Below are 22,095 nucleotides of genomic sequence, written 5' to 3' on the forward strand. Positions count from 1 at the left end.
CAGCTGCTAGCATCTCAGTCTCAGCAGACGAACTGGGGTCTGGGAAGTGTACAGTCCGTTTGACCCAATCAATCTGCACATTGTGATCCTCTAGCCAGTCCATCCCAAGCACCAGGGGGAACCGGGGCATGGAGGCAATATCCAGAGTTCGCATCTCACGGTGCTGCTGGAGGCACAGGACCAGGGGCTGGGTCTCTCGAGTGACGGCGCCCGAACGCAGTGGCCGTCCGTCGATTGCCTCCACCTGTACCGGTTCTGGCTTGTTCCGAAGTGGCACCCGATGCTGGGCAGCAAAAGCAGCGTCCATATAAGAGCGGGTTGCCCCTGAATCCACCAGGGCATGGGTAAGAATCCATGGCCCTCCTGGAGGGTATAGATGTACCGGAACCATAAGGTGTTGTAATTCGATTGGTGCGGTCCCATTCTGTGCTGTTTGGGACCCCAGGAAGCCAGGGCCATCAGCTACTGGGGTTGGCGGTTTCTCAGGACAGGATCGTGCATAGTGTCCGCTTCCGCCACAATAGAGACATAGATTCCCCTCCCGACGCCGCGACTTCTCTGCGGGGGAGAGGCGTGGCCGCACTGCCCCAAGCTGCATGGGTTCCTCCAATGACTCAGCTGGGCCTGTGGGGCTGCTGGTGGACCCCGGGGCCGAGAACTGGAGGTGCCGGCGGCCCCGAGCCTGACGCCGATCCTCTAGCCGATCGTCTATCTGTAGACTCCGCTGAATAAGAGCGTCTAGCGTGGTGGGGCGTTCCATTGTGGCCAGCTGGTCCAGTATCTCATCTGAAAGCCCCTCGAGATACTGGTCCCGAAGAGCAGAGTCGTTCCAGGTCAAGTCCTGTGCCAGCAGCCGGAATTCTGTGGTGTATGCGGCCACCTTGGACTTGCCCTGTCTCAACCGCCGAATCGCCCGGTTGGCTTGACTCCCCTTCAAAGGGTTGCCGAACGCGGCCTCCAACAGATTGCAAAACCCCCCGTAGTCTGCCAGCAAGGGGGAGTCTTGCCTGAGCAGCGGCAACGCCCACTTGGCCGCCTGGTCCTTTAACAAACTAATCAAAAAATGCACCTTGGTGCGGTCGTCGGGGAAGTTCCGGGCGCGCCCCTGAATATACAGCTTGGCCTGGGCAAGGAACATGGGAAAGCTGGCCGGAGCCCCATCAAACTTCTCAGGCAAGGCCACTGGGTACTTGCCAGAAGCCGGGGCGTCGGCCCCAGGAGCCGGTAGGGCGTCCAAACGCTGCTGTAGTGCCGCAACCACGTTACTGAGCTGCTGCACGGTGTGCGTCAAGGCCTGGTTCTCCTGGGCTATTGCCAACAATGTAGCCGCTTGGTCAGCCATGGCCTCTGAATCTTCCCGAACGCACCCCAACAAAGAGGGAGTGCGGGTGTGGCGGGAGCAAACTGTGCTGGTCCCAGGGGGGATGAGGTATTATTACCGTAGGCCAAGATCAACAGGGAGCCGGGCAGGTCAGCAGGAACGGAGGTAGGGCAGAAGCAGGAGTCCAGGTGGGGAAGCAGGAACACTGGTAAGGCAGGAGCAGGAATCCAGGCAGGGAAGCAGGAACACTGGTATGGCAGAAGCAGGAATCCAGGCGGGGAAGCAGGAACACTGGTAAGGCAGAAGCAGGAATCCAGGCGGGGAATAGGCACACTGGGAGTGCCAAACAAGGACTGGGTAAAGCAGATACTTCACAACGACGTTGCTCCCGCAACCTGAGACCGGGCTGCCTGACCTTTATCTTCTTCTAAGGCCGGGGGCGGTCCCGGCCCCCAGAAGCCCCGCCTCTCTTGGCCTTAAGGCGAGCACTCCTCCTGGGAGACACCAGTTCCCTTCGCCTCTCAGCCCTAAGCCTCTGCAGATCAGGAGAGGCCGAAGGGTTACTGGGTCCTGGAGGAGGCTCACCTGTAGCCACTGAGTCTTCCAGCACCTCTGGGGCCTGAATGATTTCACCTGGTGCCTGCTCTTGAGTTTCCTCAGCAACTAGGCCTTGCCCAGGTTCAGCCGGCCCTGGAGGCGGGGACTCCTGTGCCGGCTGGGGTTCCTCCGGATCGCTCTCAGACTCGGAATCCCAGGCCATCACACGGTGTTTCCGTGTGCTGTTCTGGTTCACCAGAAGGAGCTTAGTCAGGCTGGCCACATGACCCGGAAGCTGTACGCCGGCTCCCTCGGCCAATAAAGCGAAATGAGTGCCGCAACCCCAGAGTTGGCCACGACTGGACCTAATGGTCAGGGGTCCCTTTACCTTTACCTATATCTGGAATTAAGAACATGTGAGAGTTCCAAGCCACCTCTGCTGGAGAGCATTCCATGACGACAAGCTTCTCTTTCAACTCTGCGGCTTTCTGTGTTGTGTAATCTTCGGGAAGGATTCCCGATTGCAAAACCAAGCTTAGCACCCAAGGAGAGCGCGTGTGTTGTGGTCTGCGGAGACCACAGAACAGAGATTGCGAACAAAGAATGGGGCGAAGGGAGTGGCAGAGGCAAAGGGAGGTCAGCAACCAAAGTGTGTTAGCTGTGGGAACTGTGTACAGCCCGTTGATTGGTTCTAAATATATACCAAATTCCTTCTCGAAAGCTATAATTAAAAAAACTCCCATCTATTTCAGGGGACTGGTGTGCCAGAAAGAAGATGATTTAATTACAGCTTTCAAAGTGGAATTTGACCATAAGATAGACAGAAATCAATAAGCAAAGAGCATTGCGGTTCCTATGCAACATGCAATAATGTCGTGTATCTGCTGACCTTTGGGAACTCTTGCTAGGATGCCTCGAACGAAAAGGAATATGCTCCTATCAAAGGGAAGGTAGAGGAGATGGCCAGCCTGGGCAGCTGTTTCAGAGGTCAATTCCTCACATTAAAAAAATAAAATCCTTCTACCAAGACATTCAGGGTGGTGTACATGTTCGCTCTCCCCTCTTCTTTTACAACAACCCTGTGAGGTAGGTTAGGCTAGGTTGAGAGAAGGTGACTGGCTCAAGATCACCTTGTGAGCTTCATGAATGAGTTTACTGGAGAGCAGGGGGTAATCAATTTTTAAGCAAACAATTTGGATTAGCATATCAGACTTAATAAAGGAGATTAAAGGTGTGTACTGTGTCCAATATACCTGAAGGAGCGTCTCCACCTCCATCGTTCTGCCCGGACACTGAGGTCCAGCGCCGAGGGCCTTCTGGCGGTTCCCTCGCTGCAAGAAGCCAAGTTACAAGGAACCAGGCAGAGGGCCTTCTCGGTAGTGGCGCCCTCCCTGTGGAACGCCCTCCCACCAGATGTCAAAGAGAACAACAACTACCAGACTTTTAGCAGACATTTAAAGGCAGCCCTGTTTAGGGAAGCTTTTAATGTTTAATAGATTGTTGTATTTTAGTGTTTTGTTAGAAGCAGCCCAGAGTAGCTGGGGAAACCCAGCCAGATGGGCGGGGTATAAATAATAAAATTATTATTATTATTATTATTATTATTATTATTATTATTATTATTAATTATTATGCTTTAGAGATTTAGTGGCTGAGGAAGATCTACAGCTGGTAGTGAGAATCTTAACATGGGCAAGAAGAGGAATTTCAGCAAGATGGAAATTTACACAGATGTCTTGGGGAAAACATGGAATGGGGCAACACTGACTAAATGAGCAATTTTGTGGGAATCAGTTCTTTATGGGACCGCACTGCTGAGGTGCAACATGAGATCTGTGTTGTCCCGCCCCCCCCCCCCATTCTCTGCTCCTTCTTCCATAGCCAACTTCTGCTTGTAAGATACCTGCCCTTTTATTCCATGACTGTGAAGTTTATGTAGGAGCTTCCAGTAAAGGGACTTTCTCTAAATATTTTTGGAAGGCCAATCATATGATGTACTTGGACTGCTCTTATCTACGGATTTGCTTGTAGCCTTTTAAAATTCTTTCAGGGTTACTTGCCGACTGTAAAGCGGGTCTGAACGTTACTGTAAAAAATAAATTTGGGTCACTGGGGAAAGAGCTAAAAGCAGAAGAAATCCTTGAAAAAAGTAAAAATCTATGTCCTATCCAAACTAAAAGCAACAGAGAGAGAGAGAGAGAGAGAGAGAGAGAGAGAGAGAGAGAGAGAGAGAGAGAGAGATATTAAAGCAGTACAGTACTTGTAAATATAGCCAGAGTTCTGTGATTTTATAGCATTTATGGACTATGGTTCACTACAACCATTTAAAACAGTATCACTAAACCCCACTGATCCTTTGGGCAGGCAGTGAGATGGTTTTCACTGCTTTACTGCCTGCAAATGACACTAACAAAAAGAATTATAGGTGATGTGTTGCAGCTCTGCCTACAAAAACACCAAGAATGTTACTCAGGGCCACAACAAAAGCATCTCCCTATGGAACAAGGTTTCATCTGAGCCCCGATGTTGAATAAGTAATTCAGAGTTACCCTGCCCACCACCTGCCCCTCCCCCATCCGTTGGCATGGCCCAGCCAAAGTTAAGCACTTGCATTGATGCCTGAGAGATGTAAGGATGTGATTTGAACGCTTGGCAGCACCTGACACTTCTCCTTACCCTCCCATTAGTGTCCGTCTCCCCTTTAGAATTTAGACTGCAAACTCCTTGGGGCAGAACCTTCGCTTCTTGCTTATTTAGGGTCCTATGGAATGCACCCCTTTGCACAATTGGTTCCACATGGCCAAACCATGGGCTCACCATGCAAAAACAGCTGGCTGATTGCCAGAGGGTGTTGGGTAGGTGGGTGGGGATCTGCTCTTTGGGGGGAAATTTTTAGGGCTATCTCTACTCTACTCTTTGACTCCAGAACCATAATGGTAACAGGAAGCCATGATTGCCACCAAGTTGTTAGGTGAAGGGTAAAAGGAACCCTGACCATTAGGTCCAGTCATGGCCGACTCTGGGGTTGCGGCACTCATCTCGCTTTATTGGCCAAGGGAGCTGGCATACAGCTTCCGGGTCATGTGGCCAGCAAGACTAAGCTGCACCTGGCGAACCAGAGCAGTGCACGGAAATGCCGTTTACCTTCCTGCCGGAATGGTACCTATTTATCTACTTGCACTTGGACGTGCTTTCAAACTGCTAGGTTGGCAGGAGCAGGGACCGAACAACGGGAGCTCACCCTGTCACTGGGATTCAAACCGCAACCTTCTGATCCACAAGGTTTGGACCACAGCGCCACCTGCGTCCCAAGTTGTTAGGTATAGTGATTTAATTTAATGAAATTGGGAATGCTTCAATGCATTACAGTGTTTTTAATTCTGAAATGTTCCCTAGTAATTCTCATGTGATTGGTTAGCTCTGGTCACACGAGAGGTATCTTATTACAGTGGTACCTTGGGTACATACGCTTCAGGTTACATACACCTCAGGTTACAGACTCCACTAACCCAGAAATAGTACCTCAGGTTAAGAACTTTGCTTCAGGATGAGAACAGAAATCGTGCTCCAGCGGCGCGGCAGCAGCAGGAGGCCCCATTAGCTAAAGTGGTGCTTCAGGTTAAGAACAGTTTCAGGTTAAGAACGGACCTCCTGAACGAATTAAGTACTTAAGCCGAGGTACGACTGTACTTGGATGCCTTTAAAAGATGACAGTACAAATTCGTGAAGGCTACCTGTGGCTACTAGCTGTGACAACTACGTTGACTCACTACTCGGGAAGCAGAAATGCTTATTTCCAATTCTGGAAACCTCAGGAGGAGAGCGGGCACTTGTGCTCAGGTCCTGCTCGCAGGTTTCGCTAGGGCATCTGTTTGGCCACTGTGAGAAGAGGATGTGGACTAGAGGGGCCCCTGGTCAGATCCAAGAGGACTCTTCTTACATTCATCAAACACAATCTCCATTCATTTTGGTGCAAAGGAAACACAACACAAATGGTCTCTGTTTGCAGATCAGTTGCCTATCATTTGTTGCTTAAGGCCCACAACAGCAGCAAATACCAATTGCATTTGCTGAGCGGGTTTCCATTCCAGACATGGGGCAAATAAGTGAGCATCGACAATTACTGCTCCCGCTTTTGTCAGAGTTATTTGACACCTCTAGTCCCTATTAGTGGCACCTGAGAGAAGAGGTAAACAGGATTCTTCACTGTAACGGCAGCTATCCTGCATCCAGAATCTTAGGCTGGGCAAAAGGAACTCTGGGAAGGAAGCAAAGGGCAAGGGGAAGTTGAGCTGGGCGAGGGTTAAACAAAAGTATTCCCAGACCTGAACTCTCCACTGAACATCTTGTTTTAAGTCCTGTGCCCGCAGATGCAACCCAAAGGCAGCAATGGTAGTTGGCCCTCAAAAATTTCAGCCCTCGAGTGCCTCAGTGTTTTGGATGGTGGCTTTGAAATCCAATCCATTTCCTAGAACTGGAAATGAAGAATTAATCCTTGAACTGTAAAAATAACATCCTGCATGGGAGAATTAATGGAAACAAGTAACAGGCCAGCCAGTAAGACACTTTCATCCTGGATTTTTTAATTCTCTGGTTTATTTTGGACCAAACACTCGAAGCGTGCGTTGTTGTTTTTCTCCTTGCCCGCCCCCCTACTTTCTTGGTATCCAATGTACACATGATGGTTGCAATAAATTAGAATATTTAGCTGTTTGAACTCTTAACAAAACACTCTCCTCCTCCGCCTTCAGTTATGTTCCTTTAGGCTGTCCCCAAGCCAAGGGCAATTCAGATCTCAGGCAGATTTGGGCAGCATATGCTCAAAACATGTTTCAGCTGCTGACCTCACCAACCCAACACATGAAAACTAAAAATAAACTTGGGATGGCAGAGCTAGACAAATGGGAGCCCACATTCCTTCCTGGGAAAGGAAAGAGAGACAGCGACTCCTCTGATCTGTTTATTGTAGGAAGATAAGATCTGATGTCAAATGTCCGAACGGAGATTGACTTTCTGGATTCTGTCTTCCGGACAGCACAGTCATCTTCTAGATGCATCCTCTGAGAATCCACAGTGTTCTCCATCTCCATGTTGCATCGAACCAAATCCACAATTATTTCCTCGACGTCCCCCATGCACTTATTTAATCCACCTAAATGGCTAGTTGAAGATCCTCTTTGCAAACTCTCTAGCAGCCCAGCCAATTATTCCACTCTTCTGGGCGCTGGAGGGGGACCTGATGCTTAAACCATCTCCCTCTAGTTGAGTGCCTTCTAAACAGACATGGACCACAGTCCTCTCAAACAGTGTGTTGAATGACTTTAATGCACTAAAAAATAATAATAATAAGGTTCATAGAGGAAAATACAAAATTTAATATCTTCTCTCATTTTTAAACCAAACCAAGACTTTTATCTAGATACAATAAAAACACCAAAGAAGAGGGGGAGGGGAGAGAAATAGATAAATGATATCCCTTGAGTCCGCTAGATGACATCGCAAGGGATTGTTGCCTTAGGAGAGTGAGAAAAATTCTCAGGGATGACTCACACCCCAGCCATCACCTCTTTAATCTTCTACCCTCAGGAATGAGATATTGAAGCACAATCAGCCGTACCAACAGGCTAAAAAATAGCTTCTATCCATGGGCTGTTAGGCTGTTGAACAGAAAATAACATAGCGAAATTGACTTGCGAGGTGGTGTGTTGTTCGATAAGCACACAGAGTGCAATGAAACTGAGTGATTTTTTTTGGGGGGGAGGCTTGTTTAATTTCATTGTGTACAGGTTGTACAATAACAATAAAGGTATTATTATTATTAAAGAATTAAAGAAAAGAGAGTAGAAAAGAGAGAGATAGAAAAATATGATTTACTTTCAATTCTTCATCTGTCCGCCATATAAGAAAACAATATTCATTTTGCCCAATCCAATATAACAATGTGCTTTTGATATGCACGTACGAAGATTATATTGGCCTTGCAGAAATGGAACATTTATATTCACATTTTAACTTCAGTGTGCTTTCTGTGCTATTGGTTAACCCGGCATGTGCTTTACCGTCTTGTCAAACATCTTTTTTTAAAAAATTAAAAAATGAAAAGGTGTGTGTGTTCTGCACCAGGCAGGAGAACAGCCTGTTGAATGAGGTCAAGGGCTCCGGCTAGCCCAATACTCTGTTCTCATAGTGGCCAAGCAGAACCGGCAGGTGACAGCATTCTCCCCAGCCATGTTCTCTAGCACTCAATGGCATTACTGCCTCCAGCTATAGAGGACATCAGGCACAGACATCAGGCCCAGTAGCCATTGATAGCCTTACCCTCCATGAAGGATGTAACTCACAATGAGACAAGATAGAATTTGATATGTATGTGTATGTGTATATATATATATATATGCAGGTTTTGGTGTCCTCGGGTGTCTTCCCGTGTAAAAGTTGGGGTGTCTAGGCGACGTTTCGACGAGGTCTCACTCGTCATCTTCAGGCTGGTGCTTTCGGCTTCTTGCCAGCCTGAAGATGACGAGTGAGACCTCGTCGAAACGTCGCCTAGACACCCCAACTTTTACACGGGAAGACACCCGAGGACACCAAAACCTGCATTCCTGTACCCGTGAAAATCTACGAAAGCAAATATATATATATATATATAGTAGTTGTTGTTTGTCATTTAGTCATGTCTGACTCTTTGTGACCCCATGGACCAGAGCACGCCAGGCACTCCTGTCTTCCACTGCCTCCCACAGTTTGGTCAAACTCATGTTCGTAGCTTTGAGAACACTGTCCAACCATCTTGTCCTCTGTCGTCCCCTTCTCCTTGTACCCTCCATCTTTCCCAACATCAGGGTCTTTTCCAGGGAGTCTTCTCTTCTCATGAGGTGGCCAAAGTATTGGAGCCTCAGCTCCAGGATCTGTCCTTCCAGTGAGCACTCAGGGCTGATTTTCTTCAGAATGGATAGGTCCAAAACAAGCTGTATGGTGTAGTGGTTAAGAGCGGTAGTCTCGTAATCTGGGGGACCGGGTTCGTGTCTCCGCTCCTCCACCTGCAGCTGCTGGGTGACCTTGGGCTAGTCACACTTCTTTGAAGTCTCTCAGCCCCACTCACCCCACAGAGTGTTTGTTGTGGGGGAGGAAGGGAAAGGAGAATGTTAGCCGCTTTGAGACTCCTTAAAGGGAGTGAAAGGCGGGATATCAAATCCAAACTCTTCTTCTTCTTCTAATCCTGGGGAACTTGTGCAAGAGGAAGTTGTGAAGCAACGCACCCCGTGCGCCTGCAACTAAACAAGGCGTCAAACAAGCAAAGACTTTACCGTGTCCTTTTGAATGCAGTTTTGAATTGTGTTCCCCTTTTCCGTATAGCAGAACGCATCTCATCTCTGAATAGTGGCAAGGTGAATCCTTGGAAGCAGTGCTGATGATTCACAAGTTGTCATTAAAGCAGATTTGAAGCCACTCCCCAACACATACTGAGTTTGGCTCGGGGCGCTCTCACTTGTGGGGCTACATCACAGCATTGTGGTGAGTACAGCTCTATTCACACAGCTCACGTCTGTCAAAGCAAAATGAAGAGGGGGTGGAGATCTATTCACGTATATTTTTTTCTCTACTCATTTTTGTGTCCTTTTTGTTTTTTCTTTGCATCTTTATAACTGAAAACTTTTCAGTATTGATATTTGATATTAACATTAAAAAAGAGGGGGTAGGGATGCAGAATCCTGCCTCCTGGACTCATCCCTGACTTTTAGACTTATAGGGGAGCCCCCCCCAAAAAAACCCCATTAATAAATGGTAGGATTTTTATTAGTTGGGAGTATTGAAGAGAAAATTGCAGGCCAGTGGAAAATACAGGCTAAGCTTCCTTTTCAAGCCAGGGCCTCACCTGAAAAAATAGAGGCATTAACATGACAAAAGTTGTTGCTAGCCCATCTAAGAATTCTTGGGCCTGGGCAGACAGAGGTTGCCATGGTGAAGGGGTGTGCGTTTGAGGTGTCAGGAAAAGTGCCTTTAGAGCAAGGTGTGCTGGGGAAAAGGAGGAGAGGAAAGGGACAGATCCATTTTGGGCAGGCTGGCTGAAGGCTGGCTGGGAGAGAGGCCTTGCTGTGGGGAACAAACCTTTCTTGAAATGACCATGCTGTAAGTTCTGGACTCCCTCCACACAGACAGAAGGTGTAAATATTTCATATTACCAACAGCAGCTACAAGATTGCTGGAAGTCTTGGAAGTATCACAAGATTCTTTACTGTTGTTCTATCTTGGGAAGGTTTCAGGCTGAGCAGGCATCAGGGATGGGTGTTTTACTTACTTCGTGGCAAGGGGTTAGCTGTTCTAAACACCATCAGCACTGGGGAAATAAACATCATTTCAAGCCTCCTTTTTTAAAAGGTGAAAGAAAAGCACGGGGAGCAGCTACGAAACAGTACAAGGGATGGGAATGGAAACAAAGAGAAAGGAAATCCCTTATTTCATAATGGGGCAAACAGAAGCACTGGGAGGAATACATCAAGTGAAACCTAAAACCATCCCTAATGCATTTAAGAGGAGGCAAAATGCGAAGTATATCCTGCCTCTGGGAATAATACTGGTAGGAAGCTTTCACCAAGAAGGCTGGAGGACTTTCTGTTTGCCCTGGAATTTGAGCTGTTGTTTGCAAAACCTTCCCAAGAGTCCGTTGTTTTTTTTCCAAGTGTCCGATACTTCTGGCCAATCTGTTTTCCAGAATGACCAATTCCCTGAGCCCGCTTTCTCTCTGTTACGTTATCAGAAGCCAGGAGTTGTCAGAACCAAGTGAGGAAAGCAACAACCCTTCTGCCTGAGATGTAGAATGACGGGGGAGAACACGGATATTTTTTCCCCCCATTTCTTTTTATTGAGTTTCACTTAGATAACCAAAGAAGAAAACAAATCAACCATTTCAAAAAGAATATCCAAACATAACATAAATATAACATCAGTTTCCGTTACAGTTCTTTGTCTTCCCACTTAAATCTTTATATCTTTAAACATTTATATCTTTCCTCCACACACCTATTGACCTCCATCCCTCCTGATTTCAGGCTTCGTAATATAAATACTTTCTTTTTCCTGCAGCTGATAATTGTTAATGGTTTACACATCGTGAGATCATACCTGCTATAGTTTTTAAGTTTCTATAATTCCCTTCGATATATACCATAAATTTATTCCAATCACTAATAAACTTTGTATTTTTTTGGTTTCTGATTTTTTGTGTCATTTTCGCTAATTCAACAAATTCAAATAATTTTATCTGCCAATCTCTAATCGTTGGGGTGTTTGGAATTTTTCCAATTTTGAGCAATTAATATTCTAGCCGCAACTGTAGCATACTGGAATAATGTCTTATCTTCTTTTTTGATTTCATCCCCAATTATTCCTAGTAGGAAGGCCTCTGGACTTTTGGGGAAAGTGTATTTAAATATTTTTTTTAACTCATTATAAATAAGTTCCCAATATTTCTTCATTTCTTCGCACGTCCACCACATATGATAGAAATTGCCTTCTTTGATTTTACACTTCCAGCAAGCCTTATTTCCTGTTTTATACATTTTCCCTAATTTTGCCGGTGTGATTTTTGAGCAAAGTATCTTATGCTGCTTCATGCTATAGGAAAATAGGAAGCTGTCATCTGTTGAGCGAGACCAATGGTCCATCTAGTTCAATACTGTTGACGCCAACTGTCAGCGACTCTCCAAGGTTTCGGACAGGGGGGCAAGATGCTGGGGATTGAACCCTCGGCACACAAAGATGTTCTCTCACTGAGCTACAGCTCTATATATAGACAGGAAGAGCAGGCCAGTTGAAAAGGCAGCAACCTCAATCACAACAGGATTGCAGAAGGTAACATATTTTTACAGTGCCGTGCTTGGCACGAAATGCCCCAACAAAAGCTCCAGGCTGGTGTTTTATTGCAGGCAAATTCTGAAACATCTTCTTGAGTTAGGCTTCATCTGAACTATGCATTTGAATCAGTATCGTGCCACTTTAAACCATCATTGCGTCTCCCAAATAATTCTTGGAGCTGCTGTTTGTCTAGGGTGTTGGGAGTTGTTTGGTTTGCAAACTATTATTATAAAATGTAAAATACCTTGAGTGTTTTGTTTAAAAAAGGAGGATATAAGCATGGCAAATAAATACAAAGGTCCAGAGGATCTGAATGCAGAATTCACAGGTGTGGGCCCAAGGGTGGGCCTGGCAAGAAGTGCAGGCACTGAATTTTTCCCACACCCTGAAATGTTGCCCCAAACTGAAGCCAAAATCTCCCTCAAGATTTTGGTGTATTTACATACATTCAACTTCATATGCTAAGTTCTTTCTTGACTTAAGCAACTTAAGAAAGAAATTAAATATTTAGCTTAACCTTTGTTGATATCTACAGGAGCCTGGCTTAAGGAACTTTAAAGACCGAATCTTCCTTTTGGACACAATTTGAATGAGTTTTTTTGTTTGTGGCTTCTGTAGTAGATCTTGTACCTTGTTCTCTCAATTTTTGGATTATTAATATAAGATTTAAAACATAGGATGGTTTGGTAGTGTTTTTTGTGTCGCTTATGTGCTGCTTACTTCATACTGTTCTACTACCAGAATTGGCAGCATAGGTTACCGTATTTTTTGCTCTATAAGACGCACCAGACCACAAGACGCACCTATTTTTTGGAGGAGGAAAACAAGGACAAAAATATTCTGAATCTCAGAAGCCAGAACAGCAAGAGGGATCGCTGCGCAGGAAAAGCAGCAATCCCTCTTGCTGTTCTGGCTTCTGGGATAGCTGCACAGCCTGCATTCGTTCCATAAGACGCACACACATTTCCCCTTACTTTTTAGGAAGGAAAAAGTGAGTCTTATAGAGCAAAAAATACGGTAATTTTTCCAATCTAAAGTCAAGCTACTTGAATCTGAATTTACCAATGCGTGGATGTCTGCATTAACAACCACAACTCTTTGGACCTCACTCAAAGTAAGATGTAACTCCCCGGGGCCATCTCACCAATGCCATTGAAACTAAGATGTCAAGCGAGGCTGCATACTGGCCCCACTCTTATTTAATTTCTACATCAGTTCCATGGTGGGCCACCTCCATAATACAAACTTTCACTCCCCCAAACACATCTCTGTTCTGCTCTATGCAGACCATGCAGCAATACTTTCAAGAATGGGATCATCTCAATAGATGGTCCTGGTTGCGGGCAGGCTCTCAACCTGGTTCCCCCCACCCTGGCGTGGCTGGAGCTGTCACCCTCACGCCGGGTGGCACCACAATCACCCAGGGCTATTGCCCAATCATATCAAAGGGTGATAGTGGAGGAAAGTATAAAAGTGGCAGCACAACGTGTGCCAGGCTCCTGCTTCGTGCTGCCAAACAGAGCTGAGACTTCTGTCACCTGCATTCTTCAAAGGCCATAGCTATAATTCTTGTCAACTGTCAATTAATTCCTTTACCTTTTCAGTACATTAACCTTACAGAAAGGCTTCTTTTGCCATTTTATATCCTTCCATTTGTCGCGTTAATCTTCATCCCCTAGCCCTCCGGAGCAGCGCCGTTGCGGCATTATTTTTTCCACCCCACACCCCTCAGAAGTGGTTTCGCTGCTTCTGCCTTCCCCTTGCCCAAAACCATAAAGGAATTGTTTAGCCAGCTTGCCTGATAACCCCCGACCCCATAGACCTGTTGTTTGTGTGTTCATTATTTTGCCTGTGTTCCTGCTTCGTTGCCCTCTGCAGTGGTACCTCGGGTTAAGTACTTAATTCATTCCAGAGGTCTGTTCTTAAACTCATCCTGAAGCAAAGTTCTTAACCTGAAGCACTATTTCTGGGTTAGCGGAGTCTGTAACCTGAAGCGTATGTAACTTGAAGCATACGTAACCTGAGGTACCACTGTATTTTGCTCTGAGCTGTCATTCCTTATCTCCAATCTGCACTCCGTTTTCCTAACTCCAATTTGGGGCGCTTAGCGCTTGGGTCTTTTTTGGACTTTAGTTGTTATTGTGGTTGCACATTAAGAATTGTAAAGTCAAACTTGTATTTTGAGGGTGGGGGAAGAAGCGGGGGGGAGGAGGTAGTGGCTTATTGGGGGGCTGGGGGGGGAATTGGGTTTGAGGGTGTGTTCCTTGTTGCCAATTTTACTTTATTTGAATTGGGTTGCAAGGTTTGTTTGTGAAGAGGATTTTGTGGCATTTGAATTGTATTGCAAAGGAAATCTTTGCTTTGTTATTGCGGAGAGCGTAGCTAACTTGGGTGTCTTATTATTTGACCTGTTGAGTTTTTGTGCAGGTTAATGTAGCACAACACTAAATTGAAGGGGCGGTTTTGCAAGCGCTATTTGTGGAGTTAATTCTTGTTAAAACTGCACTAGTTTGAGTGGCATCTTGGGCAGTTTATTTTGGCGCGAACAGCCATTTTAGTGGTAATTTGTTGTGACCGCTATTGTCTAGATCAATTTATTTAAAAGGGGGGGAGCAGCCTCATTAAAAGGGACTGCTCTTGTTCCTCTTTTTGCCAGTCAATTACAGTGGTTTTGCTGTTGTTTTTGATTTTGTTATTCCTTTGCCTTTCACCTTTGCAATTTGGCTGGTTTGTATATCTGCTGTTTGTGGTGCAGCAGCGCCACCTGGCGGAGAGGCTAAATAATAGCAGGGACAGTTGCAAGCCCAGCTAAACGGATTAGCAATTGCTTCAAAATAAAATTCAAAAAGGCAAATGGAATCTACCAGGTGGTTTGACAATGAGTGCAAACAGGCTAAAAGACACCTGAAGAGAGTTTACCGCAAATATAGGAACTCTAAATTCCACCCCTATTCACTGCATATGTGTGATGGCCTGGGAATCTGATTCAGAGGCTGAACCGGAGGAATCCCAGCTACTGGGTCCAGTAACCCTCCAGCCTCTCCTGAGCTGCAGAGACTCAGGGCAGAGAGGCAGAGGGAACTGGGTTCTCTCAGGAGGAGTGCTCACCTTAAGGACAGGAGAGGTGAGTCACCTGTGGGCCGGGACCGCCCTATGCCTCAGAGGAGATAAAAGCCAGACAGCCCAGTCCCAGGTTGCGGGAGCAACGTCGTTGGAAACCTGTTTATGCCAGCACCCAGACCTGTTTTTCCGGACTTCCCGACCACGCCTGGCTTCTTGCTTTGGACCCCGCTTCACCCTTGGTGGACAGTCTCCAGACCCTCGACCCAGGACCGGACTCTGACCACGCCTCATGGTAACCCCTCCCCCCCCCCCGGGACCAGCACAATATGTCTCCCTCAGACAGAAGTATAATCTTCCAATAGAATGGAAAAGACAAAAAGCAGAAAGAAATGCTTGGCTCAGCTTAATAAAGGCCTTGCGCGACAAAGACACCTCCCTCTCTTGGCGTACTATATCAGGCCTCCTGGAGCATGAGCGCAATGTGCCAATTCTGTGCCTCAGAGGTCTCCCAGAGATGCAAGAGGAAGACATAGGAATGAAATTAATAAAAGAACTGGCAAATTGGTTGGGAGTTGAAGAGGAAGAACTGCTCTTAGACATAGACAAAATATTCAAAATGTTGTTGTTTAGTCGTTTAGTCGTGTCCGACTCTTCGTGACCCCATGGACCAGAGCACGCCAGGCACTTCTGTCTTCCACTGCCTCCCGCAGTTTGGTCAGACTCATGTTTGTGGCTTCGAAGACACTATCCAACCATCTCATCCTCTGTCGTCCCCTTCTCCTTGTGCCCTCCATCTTTCCCAACATCAGGGTCTTTTCCAGGGAGTCTTCTCTTCTCATGAGGTGGCCAAAGTATTGGAGCCTCAGCTTCACGATCTGTCCTTCCAGTGAGCACTCAGGGCTGATTTCCTTAAGAATGGATCGGTTTCTTCTTGCAGTCCATGGGACTCTCAAGAGTCTCCTCCAGCACCATAATTCAAAAGCATCAATTCTTCGACGATCTCCCTTCTTTATGGTCCAGCTCTCACTTCCATACATCACTACTGGGAAAACCATAGCTTTTACTATACGGACCTTTGTTGGCAAGGTGATGTCTCTACTTATTCAAAATAAGGACTGACAAATCTAAGACGTATAAAGGGCTAGGTGACTGTATGATTTTCTTGAATTCTAGATTACTTAAAGATAAGATTCTACAAAAAAGGAAGTTAGTGACTGAAGGGAGAAACTAAATATACAAGGAAATCCCAAAAGAGACAGAATTATAGTATCATAACAGAGGCCCTAAGGGAAAACGATAATAGGTTCTGTTGAGACATTGAGTGCATACAGCTTTTGGAGTAGACACTTAGTAGGTTGGCAACAAGCCAAGTTAAACAGAGTATGCGAGAAAGTCTGCTTGGGGACAGGGAAGCCTAGCAACAGGTGGTGATTGGCTAAGTTCTCCCTTATAAGCAGTATGACACAGCAGTTTTGTTGGAGTTTTGAGTAGGAGTTTGAATCTCGTCTGTGTATATAGTACCTTGTACAAAGCTATGCTTTACTCTGCTGTATATAATAAAACTAACTAAAAATCAAGTTACTCGTCAGCAAGTTCTGTTCCTGTTCATCGTCCTGGAATTCATTGATTTGGCAGCTGGTAGCAAGAGTTACGGTTGAGATCCATCAACAGGTTATGGTGCGCTGTATGTCTGCAAGGTGCTAGCCAAGTTGTGGACGCAAGGGTCGGAAGTCTCCCAGATTCCTATCGAAGGAGTTGATGAGGACGTGTCGGTGGTGATCAGTGGTAGAGTGTCATGGAGTCAATGCTAAGAGCTGATCGGTGCATTTTTGGTATTTGTGGAAGCTGCCCAGAGTGGCTGGGGAAACACAGCCAGATGGGTGGGGTACAAATAATAATTTATTATTATTATTATTATTATTATTATTATCATCATCATTATCATTATTATTTATTACAGGATGACTGGATGCTGACTAACACAGACACCTGCTGTTGTATGCTGTAGCTGATTCTCAGCTGGAGCTGTGAGTGGTCATACTGGTTCTGGGTTTGAGGAAACACTGCTCCAAAAGCATGGCACATCCATTTGCGTTGCCTTTCGAACTGCTGAACAATAACATTTACTTGTTGTGGTCCCAGCGGATGCAAGCTACTCTACAGAGATCTCTGGGATGCTGTAGCCAAACCTCCTCTGAAACCTGATGCCGAGGAGATAGAGCGGGACCAGAGGGTGAGAGCCACTATTGTCCTGGGGCTGGATGATTTACAGTTGCCCCATGTGTGTGAGTGCAACTCTGCGAAAGCTGTGTGGGCGCCTCTGCGAAATCTCCATGTGCAGAAAACAGCCAGTCCAAAGCTTTTGCTTAGAAAAGCTCTTTATAAATCTCTACTTCAACCAGGTGTGTCAATGCAGGACCATCGTCATGAGTTGTATATGAAGTTTGTTGCTCTTCAGGAGAGAGGTTGCAATTGACAGGAAGAAGAGAAGGTCTGCATAATTTTGAGTTCTCTTCACAAGTTGGGACAATCTTGTTCTTTCACTGGAGTCTATGCGTGAGCGGGATTTGACTCTGGACTGTCAGTGGAAGGTTGTGGTTCGAGGACCCGACCCCCGCAATGTGGAAAGAATACACAAGGACACGTGATATAAGGTTAATGGGCAAGGAAAGGCCACAATTTTATTGATTACAGCAGTGAAAAGGTATTGGCTTAGGCATTGGATTTCTGGAACAAGTGGGTTTATTCACCAGTAGGTGGAGCCTGTTGATGCCAATCCAACTATAGGCTCACCCCTGATGTCACCGAGGGTCGTGCCATGGCCTCCCGCCAAACAAGCATCGGACAGAATACACGACCGCCAGATTCCTTTAACGGAATACCCCTAAAAATTGAAGGCATAGGCGATGGCCACACCTAGCACTTCGACACAGCACAACACATTATTCCAATGCCTAACCTACCCACCAATACCACAAAAGTTGTGACGATTGCTACGAGGTAGGCGAAAAAAACAAAAAGGCCTAATGCCAAATGGAAAAACTCCTACCGGGCCCCCTAGACAACCAGGGCGACCAACCTAAGGTCCATAGCAAGGCCAGTGACCTAAGCCCTAACTCAAAGGGAGTGGAGGGTGGGTGACTCGCGGCGAGAGGACAAAGAATGAGGTCGAGCGAAGGCTGGCGCCGCAGCAAAAGGCTGCTGAACACGCCCCCCCTCAGGCACCTGGTTGGATGCCTGCTGAGGGGCGTGGGTGCCAGCCAGGTGAGGTGGAGGCAGGGGCGGAGCTCGGGCTCCCGCCCACAACCACTCCCCTCTCTTGCAGGGAGGAGAGTCTTTGCTTGAGGAATGACAGAAGTAGGAGTGCAGGCAGCCAGCAACTCTGGATGTAACGGTGGGTAGTTGGTCTGTGAGAAATGCCTGTAGTTTGAGCAGCTGTCTCAGCGTTCTTGAGAAGCTATCAGCGAGGAGTCTGCGTTTGCTGTGCATCACTGCTACAGATGTGGTTCTACAAAGCATCTGAGGCGGCAGGTTCTGAAGGTCAGAGACGTTGGCAGCAGAAGCAGAGACAGCGCAATTCATCACCACGGTGGTCAAGTGTTCAGAAGATTAACGACACAACACTTGGATTATAGATTCGGGCAGTTCCAGGCTGTGATGGCCTGGGACTCGGGCTCGAACTCAGAGCCAGAGGAGTCTGAGACCGCACTGCACCCTTTGCCTCAGGCGGCCGCTGAACCTAGTCTGGGGCCTGATTCTGAAGCTCCTGTCTGCCATAATGGGCGACCAACCGGAACTCCTTGCTTCTTGATCCTCACACCCTTGACTTTGTGACTCCTTGCTTCTTGACCCTCAGACCCTTGGCTTCTTGACTCCCGGCTCTCTGACTCTTGGACTCTTGGCTTCCTGACTCTTGGCTTCTGGACCCCCGGTCCTGCTCCCACCCCGCCATCTTGCCCCCCGGTCCTGACGTCCCCTGCCGGGACTTTGATCGCCGGACCATGACACACAGAGGATCTTAACCTCACAGTCAGAGAGTAAGCGAGAAACCTTTTCAGCTAGTCCATGCTGATGTATGTGGTCCTTTTAAACCTAGAAGGGGTAATTCCCGATATGTGCCTGCAATAACTGATGCTACAAGGTTTTGCTGGGTTTATCCTATGAAACATAAGGGAGGGGTGTTCTCCAAGTTTAAAGACTGGGTAGCATATGTGGAGATGCAATTTTCCTGTAAGGTACAGAAGTTGCAATCCGACTGAGGTGGAGAGTTTTTATCTAATGCGTTTCGGTCTTTGTTGGGAAGACATGGAATAGGGCATAATAAAACAAACTCTCAGAGTCCTGAGAATAGAGTCGCAGAAAGGAAAACTTTAAACCCTGGAACTTGGAGGCACAAAACCACAGCTAAGCAAGAAAACTCTCTATCATATTAGGAAAGGAATTCCCCAGGAAGAAAAGAGAACCTGGAATAGCTGGAGTTGGATTGGATATAATTGCTTACTGAAGACCAGGGAAATTTATTGCAACACTCCTTGCCAATATGTAACTTTTTAACGTTTTCTGACATTTTTGGATGCATATCTCTTAAAGCTTAAAATTTGAAGATTTGGACTATAATATACTGGATTACAAAGTTAAAGGACTATAACATATTGGATTACAATTATAAAGTTGGACTATTCTCCATTCACCGCCACCTTCTTGAAAAGGAAAGGAATTATTGAAGAGAAGTATACAATTTTCCACTAATTGTCTGTGTTGGTTTTGCTTATCTTTCTGTCTTATTCCATGTATGAACTGTCCTGTTTGATATATGGCCAAACAAGGTTTGTAGCCAGCATCCCGTTGAGGCTTTGTTCAATTTTAGGTTTTTCTATTTTTTCCCCTTAAGCGTTTTTTATTATTATTTAGTTTATTTCCACAAGATAATATTTCTAGTCGATTACTTCTCGTTTCAAAGAAGATTACTTCTTGTTCCAAAAGAGAAAAAAGCAGTTTGCTTTAAAAAAGTAGAAACAGAATTACTTGAATATGCAGATCAAAAAATTATCTTAACAGGAGATTTAAATGGCGTTCCATCATTAGAAAAGAATAGATCAGCTAGGAAAAGAGATACAAAAGAAGGCAGATTACCAAAGACTTTTTTGATTTGGTTCAAAGCTTAAATTTGATAGATATCTGGAGAGTAAAACATTTGTTCGATAAACAGTTCACTTTTCATTCTTATGTCCATGATAGCAGTTCAAGGATAGACACTTTATGGATTTCCAAAGAGAATCATAGAATCGTAGAGTTGGAAGAGACCACAAGGGCCATCAAGTCCAACCCCCTGCCAAGCAGGAAACACCATCAGAGCACTCCTGACATATGGTTGTCAAGCCTCTGCTTAAAGACCTCCAAAGAAGGAGACTCCACCACACTCCTTGGCAGCAAATTCCACCGTCGAACAGCTCTTACAGTCAGGAAGTTCTTCCTAATGTTTAGGTGGAATCTTCTTTCTTGTAGTTTGGATCAATTGCTCCGTGTCCGCTTCTCTGGAGCAGCAGAAAACAACCTTTCTCCCTCCTCTATGTGACATCCTTTTATATATTTGAACATGGCAATCATATCACCCCTTAACCTCCTCTTCTCCAGGCTAAACATGCCCAGCTCCCTTAGCCGTCCCTCATAAGGCATCATTTCCAGGCCTTTGACCATTTTGGTTGCCCTCCTCTGGACACGTTCCAAAGTTAAATAAAATAAATAAAAGTTGAAATTGATCCCAGAACATTATCAGATCACAATTCCATGATAATGGAAATTCAAAAGGAAAGTCAAATTACATTTAGACTGAATGAAGATTTATTCGAAGACCAAAATTTTATGGAAAAAGCAAAGATGACCTTGGGGGATTATTTTGAAATAAATCTCCAGGGCCAGACTAAATCACAAATGATCTGGGATGGAAGTAAGGTAGTGATGAGGGGATTGTTTATACAACAAAATTCAATTGAAAGGAAATAGGAAAAAAATTATAGATGAAATTATAAAAAAGGAGGAGTTGCAAAAAAAAAAGCTAATAGTCAGTAAAGCAGGCAATTAGGATATTACAAACCCAATACTCCATGATAGTTAAATAAGAAATCAGTTGGAAAATAAAAAGAATGAAACAGAAATATTTTGAACATGCCAATAAATCAGGAAAACTGCTAGCGTGGCAATTGAAAGAAGTGAACAAATAAATTTTATAAATAAAATCAATATAAATGGAAAAATTACAGATAAAATGAAGAAAATAAGAGAAGCATTCGTGAAATACTTTTCAGAATTGTATAAGAAAGGAAATGAGAAAACTTTTTAAATAGAGGAATATATAAAAAATAGTAATCTGCCAAAAATAAAAGAGGAACTATTAGTGATTTTAAATACCCAAATAACAGTTCAAGAAGTATTAGAGGCAATAACTTGGACAAAAAGTCTCCAGGACCAGATGGATTAACGGCAAAATATTACAAAAAGCTAAGTGAACAATTAGTAAACCCATTGAAAGATATGATGATGGATTAAATTAATAAGAGGCCAGAGATAAATACTGAGATATAAAAATTTTAAGGTTTCTTTTCGTCTTCTTCTCCCTCTGTACCTTCATCGTGGTGGATTAGGCCGACTAAGGGGCTGAAGATATTATTGAAAGACTGAGTTAAGGGTTTTTCTTTTTTCTCCTGTTGCGTTTCCATTACGTAGATTAGGCTGATCAAGGGGCTGAAGACTTTATTGAAAGACTGAGTTAGGATTTTATGGAAGAATAGAAGAACAGAAGAGGACTTTTAATTGGACTAATAATAGGAGTCTTTATGTATTTTTTCTATGTTTTTTTCTGCTCCTTTATTTTTGTAACAAATTATTGAAGTGGAATTGTTAAGGATTTGGTATTAATTGGAGTTGGGAACAAAGAGATAAAAGTGAAAGTCACTGTGGAGGAGGGAGTGAGAGGGGGACATCTAGAGGTACAGTGTTGAAATTACAAAGTTGTTTTGTTTTGTGGAGACTTTCCCTGCCCTCTAGTGGACAAAATTGAGTATTACAGCAACAGACTGAAAATGTCAAGGGGAAATGGGGAAAAATTGGGGGGACACCAGGTGAAAGGAAAATTTCTAGACAAGAAGAGATTAAAGATTTGGATATTTTGTGGTTAAAAATAAGGAATTTAAACAGAATGAACAGCATATGGAGAAAAAATTAGAAGTACAGGAAACGGATAAAAAAATAAAGGGAGTGGTGGGAGAACTCTCAAATAAAATTAAAGACTTGATTGTTAGGTCCAAGACGATTGAGGAATC

At 45.1% G+C, this 22,095-nt stretch overlaps 1 long non-coding RNA gene across 1 annotated transcript in view; it reads right to left on the minus strand.

The window, feature by feature from the left end:
- The window catches only part of LOC309373419, a 36,346-nt gene extending 17,653 nt beyond the window's left edge, over positions 1 to 18,693 (minus strand). Inside the window, exon 1 of the long non-coding RNA XR_014170019.1 lies at positions 18,595 to 18,693. This is a non-coding gene — a long non-coding RNA (uncharacterized lncRNA). The remainder of the gene's footprint in view (positions 1 to 18,594) is intronic.
- Between the last annotated feature and the right edge of the window lie 3,402 nt (positions 18,694 to 22,095).

Source organism: Podarcis melisellensis (assembly GCF_964234715.1).
Source record: "Podarcis melisellensis genome assembly, chromosome: 1".
In the NCBI taxonomy this organism is placed as follows: domain Eukaryota; kingdom Metazoa; phylum Chordata; class Lepidosauria; order Squamata; family Lacertidae; genus Podarcis; species Podarcis melisellensis.